This window comes from Ambystoma mexicanum, chromosome 11 (assembly GCF_040938575.1).
Source record: "Ambystoma mexicanum isolate Mex_15411 chromosome 11, UKY_AmexF1_1, whole genome shotgun sequence".
Taxonomy (NCBI): Eukaryota; Metazoa; Chordata; class Amphibia; order Caudata; family Ambystomatidae; genus Ambystoma; species Ambystoma mexicanum.
In genome coordinates, this window is record NC_090934.1 from 1,020,500,009 (window position 1) to 1,020,512,355 (window position 12,347).

Genomic DNA, 12,347 nt, shown 5'->3' on the forward strand with positions numbered 1-12,347 from the left:
CCAGATTACCCACTCTATCAATTCCAAATACTGCAAGCTGTACTGTTTCAAAATGTGCACAATAAATAACCAAGTGCTTTATGGATTCATTCTGGCCAGCATCATTGCACAATCTACAACCATGCCCAATGGTAGGCGAGGTGTACGTTACCCAACACTTAATTTTGTCCAGTGTTAGCAATGGTTTAATTTGAACCTCAAGTATGTGCCCCTTGCTTTGTGACATGGAAATTGCACTAAGTATACTTTATTCTTCAATTTGCCTGTGGAGAATGTTGCCACTTCTTTGTAAGTCTTCAATGCCTCTATGTTGTTTAAGGTTTTACACCTGTCATGTGCAAAAAGACAATGTTTTACATGCGCCAGCCGGAATTCCAAGTCCGTGGGGGAGAGAGCTATTTCAGCTAGTAATGCCACCATTTTGTTATAATATTTTGCAACAGACAGGGGGTTGTCAGCAACTATCATTAGACCCAGATCCTCGTATAAAGAGTTTTTGGAGGACATAGCATCTTTCCTAAGTTTGACAATTGGCGCCAGTTATATCGGGCGGACAGAGAGGTCAGACCCAACTCCTGTCTTAATACCACATTGGGCAAGGACTTGGCAAGGCGCAGCACACCCTTCCATAAATCCCCCTGAAGTTGATCAAGAAATTGGTCAATGTCTGCAAGGCACATGTCCACCGCATACAATAGTATTGACTCAACTATGAGGGTGTAAAATTCGAATAAAGGAAGTAAAGAAAATGTACAATGTTTCTTGTAGACCATGCGCATTTGGGTAGCCAGAACTTTAGATTTTACATTTAAGACTTCCTTCCACATGGTGATTGCAGTGGAATTGGAGATCAAATAGCCTAAGTATCTGATAGTGGCAGCTTTTGCAATAGGAATGTTTTCAATTGACCTTAGCCAAGTGCACGGATGTCTCTTGAGGTTCTTAAATATAAAGAACAAAGGGGGGGTCTGGGAATCTCTCTACCAGCACGAACACAGCCCAATGACCTGTTCTTGGGTGAATAACCCCTGGGAGAGACTCTACCAAGTCTTTAACCCACTGTCCCTTTCACAGAGAAGACATTTCCCTGCATATCAACCTTTGTCCTGCCCAGGGGCAGTCCAGCGCCGAAATGCTAGGCAATTCTCCTCTGAACAAGGTACTCTGAACAAGAGTACCAACAGCAACCCCATACATGGGGGGATGCCATCAGGCCCTGCAGCTTTGGAGCATTTTAAGGCATGAATTGCACATTCAATGTACTGAATGGACAATTGTGGTAAAGGTAATATCGGACTATTCAATTGCTTTGTGTTAATATTGACAAACATTGAGGTCAAGGCAAATTTGTGCTTAAAGAACTCCAGCCATGTATCTGCGGCTATCATGGAAGCCTGATTCGTGCTCAAGGTATTAGAATCTGCCCTCAGCAAGGCCCAAGTTGTGCGTCTGTCATTACGGCATAAGGAAGCAATCATCTTCTGGTTGCACACATTATGTAAATAACGTTTCACATTCGTGCACTTGTTACGATAGGCATTACAAATCCTCTTTTTCTCCTTCAGAAACTCTTTCAATGGACAGCAAGCACTCTTGAGGTTACGCAATGCAGCATTTTTAAGACGTTTAGCTAGTTGGATTTCCATACATCCAGAGTCTAGGTTCAAATTCAACAAGCTGTTATTTCCACTACGGATGTTGGCCGTCACACTTGCTATAACGCTCAGATACCGCTTTGCTTCCATTTTCACAGAAGAATAGGGATTGCCTATGCCGTCATAACAAGCGAGCCGGGCATCAATTGAAGTATTGATCTTGTCACAGAGCCTGTTACTCCATATAATGGAGAGGCCAGGGCAATCCCCTTCCAGAAATAGTTGGTTTAAATCATTATTTAATCTCCTAGGAGTAACATCTATGATCAGTTGGATGATAAGATGGTCCCCTAGGCCAGGCTTGATTGTCTCAATTTTACTACACCTAGCCTGTAAGTTTGCTGAGATGGCATAGTGATCAATGCACGAAAAAAGGGAGCCCCTCCTCCATGTGAAGCAGGGACGCATGGAATGAAAGGGGACATAAGCAATGTCCCATGATGCTAAATGTACCTGACATAATTGGCCTCTGAGTGATGCAGGAGAAAGCGATACATCAACTGCACCGTGATTGTGCAATTTCAAACATAGAGCATTGAAGTACCCACCCAACACTATGCACCAAGCCAGGTGCTTAGTCAATACTTCATCAAACAGCTCACCGAGTTCCTTAAATATGCTTGCTATCTTCAGGTGCCTAAGATTATGATACAAAGAAATGAAAAGGTATAACTCGGGGAGCAGCTCAGTAAAAAAGATTAAAAGGCTAAAAAGGCTGTATGTTTATAAACAACCTGTGTACTGATTTTCAAATTGGTGTTCACACAAATGGCCACTCCACCATACGGCCGCCCCCTTGAACCTCGTTCAGCCAACACTTGATGCACAGTGAAGCCCGGCAACAATAGTTTTTGTACAGACATTGTTTCTTGACATAGGAGGATGTCGCATTTTGCCAAAGAGGGGTATTTTTGGTCCACATGTATAAATTCTTCAATCCGCATGAATTCCAAGACAAAATTGTCAAGGAATCGGTTTTATTGCTTGGGAACATTGTCCATGGCGGGATTTAAAGTGTAGCCAGTGATATTAGTCAGCCACGACCAATCTTTACTAATATTTGACATGGAAACAAGCTGTGCAATTACTGCGGTTTTTATCTCGCCGTGGGCATCTAAGCCAGGGTTCTTTGGTAGAGGCTGAATGGGAACTGGTAAGGGAGTTTCATTAAAACAGATTGCATCATCAATAGAGTCAAAAATATGGGGGGACAATCCAATCAGTTGTAATTCACGTTTATGCTGATGCACTAAATCTGTGATAATGGTGGATTGAACTTTGCACACCATACGATGGTTGTGGATGTGAGGAAGAGTGACCCATTCTATGTCATCTGAATGCAAGGTGTGCAATGCAGGAATTTTTCTAAATGCTTGTAGAAGAGCAGAGAGATTCAGGCGTTTAGCCTCATATATAAGAGGATCAGTCTCCCATCCAATAATGGTAGAGGATGTCACTACGGGCTTTACACTAGGAACAGGGCCAGCAGACGACGCTCTTGGTGGGCACGGAGATGGCAATCCCACGGAGATGGCAATCCTGACCTATTTGAAGACCCGGGAGTTTTTAAACGTCCCTCTATGGTTGGAATTGAGGAAGGTGCGTAGTGCATGTCCAACTTTTGCGCATTTAATTGCATTCCCACAATTGGAGAGCCAATGTTGATTCGTAACTCAGCTTGCACGGGCCCCCCAACTTGGGGGGCCTCACTCGGGCATTTCCCTACTTGTGCCACTTTGTTATCCACAGACTTGTAAAAGGCTGATAGATGGGTTTGCACAGTACTTGGAGTTTTGTCAACGGAATGCACTTGCGCAGTTTTAGGCGAGGCTACAAGATTTTTACCCACCATGAGCTGATGTGGTTGCACCAGTGGGTTAAACCCCTTGTTACCATGCAAGAGAGTACTAGCACCTACCGCTTTGCTGGAATGTTGTAGGGCTTTTTGGCTCTCTTCAGATAGTTCCTCGAGCGAGAAACCTTGTTCACTCTCTGAGCAGGACTGCCCCAAGGGGACAAAGTTCCCGCTCGTGCGGCTTGCACAATTTTTTAAATTTTTTTTTTGATAGCCGGCACGGCTACATTGGAGGCCAGTGCAGCTTTTCTTTTTAGGGCACGAAAAAAGAGGCGTTTCTCTTTCCGAGAGGCAAAAATTGGCCTGAGCTAGCAGAGTATCCCTCACTGGCATCCGCTTTTCCCTCTGGGGAAGCATTGGTGCTTTGTGTCTCTAATTCAAAGAGCTTCGTAAGAGCAGAGGGACTGCCGGATGGAATATTTCACATGCCTCCATGTCCACATCCAGTGCTAACTGCTCTCCAGCTAGTTCATTAGGGTTGTCCTGAATAAAAAATAGCAATTGTTCCATCTTTTCAGCATTGCTAATGACCTTCTGACACAGTTGGGCATGAGTAAATATTGTATTAGAAATAGCAACCTGTGGAGCAGCAACTGTTTGGGCAAACGATTGTGTAAAGGAATAGGCCGTTGGATAAGCCTCACGCCGCCAGTCTGTGGGCACCAATTCTTCCACCACATCAGTTTGAGTGAAAGCAGTGGCAGTGCCCACAGGGGCGCCCTTCCAAAGGGGGTGGCCATCGCCCTCACGTCTGAGGGTCTCAGCGAAAATTAATCCTTCCAGTTATTGATTTTTAGCAAAAGAGTTAGCGAAGACTTGCAGTCTATTATTTCATAGTGAGTATAGTCATGGCCTCTATCCAATAAATTGAGAATTTTTGATAAAACCGGATATGAGGCTTCCAGAGACTGCATGTCCTCAGAAGGATCAAGGAGGTCAAAAGCTAAAAGAGGAACAGGAGCTTTTATAGTTGAAGAGGATGCAGCACCTGACAACGGGGCTGCGAGATCTTGATCAATGCTTGAACGTGGAGGCAGGGATAAATTAGTAGGCGGCGGAGCTAATATCTGCTTTTTGCAAGCCCCAAAAACGGGTGAAATATTGGAGTCATTTAACATTGCTTTCTCTTTGCAGTGCATATGCACATCCGCCCTCCTACCACTGGGCAAAGTAACAGGAGTAGATGGGCCAACAGAAAGACACACATGTTTTTCCAAGGCTGCTAAAACCACCGGAGCAAGAATGGAATTGTCAGATGGAGACGAACTAAGCCCATCTCTATTGCTATCCCCAGCTATAAAGGGCTCATCCATCCTCATGCTTAGGAAACGTTTACGGGCAGAGGACGTATGAGCGTTTACTGCAAGAGGATGGATGACAGCTGGAATGGGCAAGGCAGGCGAAGCTGCATCACTTTGTGCGCGAGCATACGCAAACGGCACTTAGTGGCAAATTAGGTCATTAGTGAGCTCCACGTTTGATCTGGGCGGCAGGCTAAAAGCCTTGCCTGCATTTGCCATAGTGGAACTTTCAATGATCCTAGGCAAAGTGCAACTTTGTTAAATTTATTAGGGCGGGTACTTTTTGCAACGGATGTGTGAGGCGGCCCCGCCACTACGCAAGGAATAAACCATTTGAGAATAAACACACTAACAAAAGTTCCCCCCCATAGATAGTACACAACACATCTTTGGTAAGGAAATTATTTACAAACTTATCTTATGTGCATCTTCAGTCAGCTGCGACTGCGCTCGCGCTCCCACCCTCACACCCTAACAGCCCAACAGCCACTTACGATCCACTTGCAGGATCGCACGCAGGTGCGTGGCCCCAGTGGATTATGTAGGCGGCCTTGCAGTAAGGAGTGGGCGGAGCCTATGTGTGGGCTTGGCAGGGGGGTGAAGCGTGATGATGACACTGGGAGAAAAAGAAAAAAATATGTTAGCGTGCCTTAACGGACAGCATATGACGGGTCTCACAGTAGAGTCTAAACAGTAGAGTCCAAACAGTAACGTTGCAACAAAGAGGACACAGCTTATCCACAAGCTTAGTTATCAGGCCAAGTCACCTTAGTATCAGTGTTGCGAGCAGCAGCGGGGGAGCAATCCTTCTCCTTGCCGACTCAACAAGGCATGCACGTGTGGAAACCAGGAAGTCCAGAACGGGCGAGCAGCCCCACAGCAGCCCAACAGCCACTTATGATCCACTTGGAGGTGCGCAAAGCTTCTTTGAAATGGTTCTGGATCCTGACAAAGCAAAGTGGCAGGGGAAGCCTCTCGTACACTGTCCCGGAGCCTGGGAAAGCTCAGAGTCAGAAGAAGCCTCAGCGACATGAGTGGGAATTCTAACAAAGCTTGGAATGCCAAGAGGTAGGAGACATCTGTGTAGCTTGATTCTGAATCCTCCCAAAGCTAAGAGACCGTAGAAGCCACTGTTGCATGAGCCTAAATACTGGCAAAGCCAAGAGGCAGGATAAACCTCTGTAACATGGCTCTAAATTCTGATAAAGCGAAGCAGTGGGAGAAGCCTCTGTGGCACATATGTGTACCCTTTGACACATTTGTGAACCTTCATAAAGTCAAGAGGCAGGAGAAGTGACTGAAGAATTTGTGAATCCTGAAAAGGAATACAGTTTGCTGATAAGCCCCTTCGAGACTAGTAGTCCTAGGAAGGAGTAGAGATGTTGTTGACTAGCCGCTTATAGGCTAAGCATCCCAAGAAGGGATAAAGATGACAAGGCTAAACCTCTGAAAAAATGAACCATCCAATATATCTTAGAAATAATAAAAGCAAAACTTTCTATGAAAACTCCTGGTATACTTCTATTCCCGATGTCAATTCACCACAGGTTGCAATGCAAAACACAAAAATGGCTATGCAAACTGTGTATCTGGATTATATGTGTGGCAAGGCTGCAGTTTAAGCCCCTAGTCCATTATTCATTTAGGGTAATAATAGTGATAAGTTGGAAAATGTCAGTGGCAAAGCCATATGCGATGTCAATCGTAATACCATTGATGATGGCAATTATGATGTCATAATTGACATCATTTTACTGTACTTGGCGACTTTAATCTTCACCTCCCTTCTCCCCCTGACTCCTCTCCCCTTTTATCCATTCTTGACTCATACCTCCTTTCCCCTCTTCCTTCCTCTCCTACTCACTCCTCTGGCTCCACTCTTGACCTTATCTTCAACTCTTCCTACCCCTCTTCCACTGTCTCCACAATTCCAATCTATCTCTCCGATCATGCTTTACTCTCCTTCTCTCTTACTACCCTTCCCAACCCTTCTTCTCCTAAGCCTTCCCCTTCCATCTTTTCATGACGCGACCTTCGTAACTTTGATCCCGCCCTTTTTCTCTACACTTGCTCTTCTTCTCTCCCCTCTCTCCAAGATTTCTCTTCACTATCGGCCAATTATGCACTTTCTACTCTCTCCTCTTCTATCTCCTCCTCTCTTGATCTACTTCACCCCCTTTCCTTCTTCCGTCCAACCCGGAACCCCTCTCAACCTTGGCTCTCTCCTCAACTTCTCTCCATGCGGCGTCTCCTCCGACGTCTTGAGAGACTCTGGCTCAAATCTCCTTCGCTTTCCAACCAAACCTCATATTTCTCTTACTACTCTCTTTATGACTCTTGCCTCTCCTCAGCAAAATGCTCCTACTACTCCAACCTTCTCCAAACCCAAGCCTCCCACCCTCGCCGCATCTTCCAAACTCTCTCTCGTCTTCTCTCTCCTCCCACCCCTGATCCCTCAACCTCTCCCACCCTTTCTCCCTCCGACTTTGCAAACTTCTTCTCTTCCAAGATCCTTGCCCTTCAGCAAAAAATCAATTGCTCCTCTTACTCCCTCCCTCCCCCTTCTCCCTTCTCCCCCTCTACCATCATGACTGACTTCTCCCCTGTCTCCCCTTCTGATGTTTCTATCCTCCTCTCCAAAGCCCACCCCTTGTCTGCTCCTACTGACCCTTTCCCTTCCCTCGTTATACCTAAGATCTACCCTCTTCTTATTCCCTACTTAACTTCCTTCTTCAACACCTGCCTTTCCTCTGCTATCTTCCCCTCTGCTTTCAAACATGCCACTATCATTCCTATTCTGATGAAACCTTCTGCTGACCCCCTGCTCACCTCTAACTTCTGTCCTATCTCACTTCTCCCATTACTCTCGAAACTTCTCGAGCGCCTGGCCTACTCGTAACTCTCAACCTTTGTCACTAATCTCTCTCTCCTTCCTCCCTCCCTCTCAATCTGGCTTCCGTCCTAAACACTCTCCTGAAACTGCCCTTACTTACATCCTTAACTCCCTCCTCTCCGCTCGACACTCTAAGCAATCCTCTGTCCTTGTTCTTCTAGACCTCTCTGCTGCCTTCAACAGTGTCGATCACCCCCTTCTTCTCAACACTCTTTCTCCCTTTGGATTCAAAGGCTCTGTTCTTAACTGGCTTTCCTCTTACCTCTCCTCCCGCTCTTTTACTGTTTCCTGGGGAGGCTGCTCCTCTCCTACCCAGCCTCTGGAATACAGAGTACCCCAAGGTTCGGTACGTGGCCCTTTCCTTTCCTCACTCTATACCTCCCTCCTTGCCCCAGTTATCTCCTCATTTTGCATTTCTCACCATTTCTACACCGATGATACTCAGCTCTTCCTCTCCTTCTCTTCCTTCTCTACTGACCTCCACCTTAAACTCTCTTCCTGCCTTACTGCAATTAAAAACTGGATGTTTTCTCGCTTGCTTTCCCTTAACACTGATAAAACTGAAGTAGTTTTCTTCCCCTCCAACTCTCTCCCCCCTCCTCCTCCTTTCATTAATTTTCCCCCTTTCAATCTCCCCATCTCTGACCATGCTCGCAACCTAGGCATTCACTTTGACTCCTCCCTCCCCTTTTCCCATCACATCTCTCTCACTTCTCGTGCCTGTCGCTTCCACCTCTTTAATATTTGCAAAGTCCGCCCCTCTCTCACTTTCCATGCTACTAAACTCTTAATCTCCTCCCTTATCTTCTCTCGCCTCTTCTACTGCTCCTCCTTACTCTTTGGACTTCCTACTTCTCATCTCGCCCCCCTTAAATCTATCTACCATTCTGCCGTCCGCACCCTCTGTCTCCTCTCCCCCCGTGACTCCATCTCTGCTTCCCTTTCCTCCCTTGGCTAGCTTCCCTTTCACTCCCAACTTAAATTTCTATTTCTCTGCCTAGTCTTTAAATCCTTCCACGGTCTTGCTCCCCCTTATCTCACCTCCCTCCTCTCGTTCTACACTCCCTCCCACTCCCTTCTCTCTGCTGACCACTTCCTTCTCACTGTTCCTCCTTCCCCTTGTGCCACATCCCTTTTCCGCTCCTTCCATCTCCTAGCCCCCCTACACTGGGACTCCTTACCTCTCTCACTCTGCTCTATTTCTACCTTTTCCTCTTTCCGAACTTCCCTCAAATATCTCCTTTTCCATTCCCCGCCATGAAACCCCTCCCCCTTCCTACTCCCCTCCCACCTTGCATTATCTCATTGATCATCTCCCTCCCCCCCATTCTCACCCTTCATCCCATCCGTTTCCCTCCTCCTCCTCCTCCTCTTCCTCCTCCTCATCTTCCCCTCCCCTCCCTCTCCGTTCTACTGCACTACTCTCCTTCTCCCCTCCAGTTAATTGCTCTACTTATTATTTTGTTGGTCTGATTCTCAATTGTAAATTGCTTCTACTGTTACTGCTATAATGTTAAATGTCATATTCATCCTGTTGTTAAATGGGCAGCGCTTTGGTGTAAAGCGCTATATAAACTAAATAAATACAAATACAAATACAAATCTGTGATGTGTGACACCATGAGCAGTGCATGGCAGGGCATGAGTTATGGTTGCATTACTGGAAAATGTCTGTGTTTTTTGTCAGTGTATTTTTTAAGTTTGCATTACAAACCTAACGTCCCTTCAACATGTTCTCAATTATTTCAAAGGTTTTATATAAAAGGACCACCTTAACTTTAGTTAATAAAGCATTTTCATTGAATTCTTGCTTTTTTAAAATCATATACTGTTATCAATATATGTCCTTACCCAGCATTGTGTGCCAAGGGTATGACTGTTGTAAAGTCGAAAGATGACACTGCAGGCACAGGTGGAAACCATGACGCTTTATTATGCATAGTTACAGGTTACAGCTATTTGTATTGTAAAGAGCACACATGCCTGCCCATTCTCATTCCTCACTACATCCCAGGACCCAACTGACTTTCCCTGAACATTCACTCATCATCACTCATACAACATTCCTTGAGCTGTCATTCACTCATAGACACTAACATTCTTACACCATACAATGAGAACCAGCAGGACAAAGACATCAGACAACTCATTCTAACATCACGCAGATCCGCAAGACCCAACACGCCTCCCTCCTTATCACAGTACACAAAAGGAGTCACACTCACACTACACAGCTGTACAACAGACAGGAGCACCTGCAGTCTGATGTGCGTTCACATTCTTCCAATATAAACAGCAATGAAGTAGGAAGAAGCATTAACCAGTAAGGAATCAAGAGGAAATTACATAGCAGAAGATGCAATGATGCAATCTCAATGCAAGCCCCATCTTCTACTCACCCACGGCCAACACCCCAAAGCAACGCTCTACAGAGAAATGAGTAGAGCAACAGAGAGAGAAAGAGTCATTCATCCAACACTCACCTCCAAGGTGCTGAACAACAAGCCATCGCAATCACAATGGAAGGTCCCTTGATCCATAGTAATAGTAGGGCCCAGTGGCCAACTTGCACATGCAAATGAATAATGAAGACTTCAAGGCACAACGGCACTAGTATCATTCTTGGGACACACCACGCAAAAGCCTCAAAAGAAGATAGGGTCATGCTAACACCCAAAAACACGTGGCGAAAAGGGAACACACCTAAACTCTGGCAGGTGTTCCCTTGACCAAGCTCAGCATAAGATGGCTTTGAGCTCACACAGAACCCAAAAGCAAACTACCGAAGAAAACCATAGAGAAAGGTGGAGGATGCTAGCCAACAAGAAATGAGCAAAACTCTGTACGAGAACACAACTTGCAAACGCATCAGCCTCCAACAATACAGCCACCTTCATCAAGTATTAGCAGGAGAACCCGCCTTGAAGTAGTGGCAGCATGCCAAATCATCAATCTAGGGAAAGGAATGAGCTATGCATCCATGTTACATAGGCATGCAAATATAGGCACACAAGAACTTCTCACATGCACAGATGACAACCACTCAAAGTTCAAAGCGGAATCATTTCTTTGTAATGACACATGCACAGCAAAAATATGATACATTACAATGCCAAGGAAGATTATAGATAGGATAGTTAACCACATGACTAGCGCTAGCTGGGTACATAGCAATCATAGTAGGACACTTCAATAGCAGAACAAGGTGGAAATGGCTACAATAGGTAGAAATTCAAATAACGACAAATGCCCAGATATAAGAATGTTCCTAATTTCAGCATTTCACACAATAATGAAGCCCCAAAGAGGAGCCACAGCACTTACACAACACCACCATATTCACAACTACACAGGGCTGCCTGAAACATAAGGAGGTACTTGACAAACCCCTAACAATATTGATGCAACAGGGCTAAATATTCAATGAAAGTACTCGGTCATTAGTCCCAAGAGCAGGGATGTAATTTCAGCAAAATGCCTGCGGTAGCGTAAGGGATCATCACACAACCCTTGACCTCTGATGACATCACAGGAAATGATGTCATTTGACCCCACCCTGAAGTTATATCATGGAAGTGATGGAACACGACCTTTCACCCCTTGACAAAGCAGGAAGTGGCATCACATAGCATTGTTCCTAAGTACACTACGAAAAATATGGTTACGATATCACTATAATGTGATATACGTTTCATACAAGAATTTATCGCCATATTCATCGTTAAGATCAGTGTGTATAGGCCCGTATTACCAAATTACTGTGAATGCAAGTAGACGTCCATGGCCAAATGATAATGATGTGTTATTATATAGCACTTACGCTTAAGCGCTTTACATACAACAAATATACATACAATATCACCCAACCTGTGTTGGTACTAATTTACCGACCTCAGAAGGATGAAAGGCTGAGTTGAGGTGTTTAAGAACAGACTAAGTCAGTGACTCACCCCCTGAAGTGTGCCTGAAATAAACCTTTAATGAGTCTAGCAATTTTTTAAGAGACCTGAACTAGAAAGCCAGCCACTCCAGAAGCAAAGAGCCACATGGCGCTGGTCACAGCCCAGGAGCTTGCATTAAAAAAAAAAACATTTTTTTTTTAGGGTTAGCAAGGGAGACCGCAGGGGTCACAGTTACGACCCCTGGCGACCCCTAAATGACATCCCTGCAGAGCATTTTAGGAAACAAAACAATTTCAAAGCAGACCTCTGACGGATACCGGGAAAGTCCCAGACATTAGCCATGGAGGCGCCTGAGAGTACTCTGCCCGATTCACAGACCACCGATTTCAATTCCACAAACTGTAACAATGCAGACCAAAGAAATTACAGCAACTAATGTATTTCCTATTCAAATTCCTTCAGGGGAACTTTTCTGATGCACAGTGTGCACAAAAGTACTGGAACAATTGACATCAAACTAGAACGGAAAGTGCAAGTAGGGTAATTGTACTATGGACTTGACTGATGGGTACAGTTACCACTGGGTATAGCTGGAAGTCAGACTGACCTATCGGTCACTCGGGGGATTTCATGAAAGGCCTGGCAACTGAAAAACTAGTTTGGCAGTGGCAGAGCCAGTCATTTCAAACCCACCTCTGAAAGGCATGTAGGCGAGCGGCATAGTGAGTCTCATGTTATATA

General features: G+C 45.2%; 1 protein-coding gene across 3 annotated transcripts in view; it reads left to right on the forward strand.

The window, feature by feature from the left end:
• Positions 1-12,347, forward strand: part of SLC24A1 (solute carrier family 24 member 1) — a 334,300-nt gene that overhangs the window by 221,157 nt on the left and 100,796 nt on the right. The window lies entirely within an intron of this gene.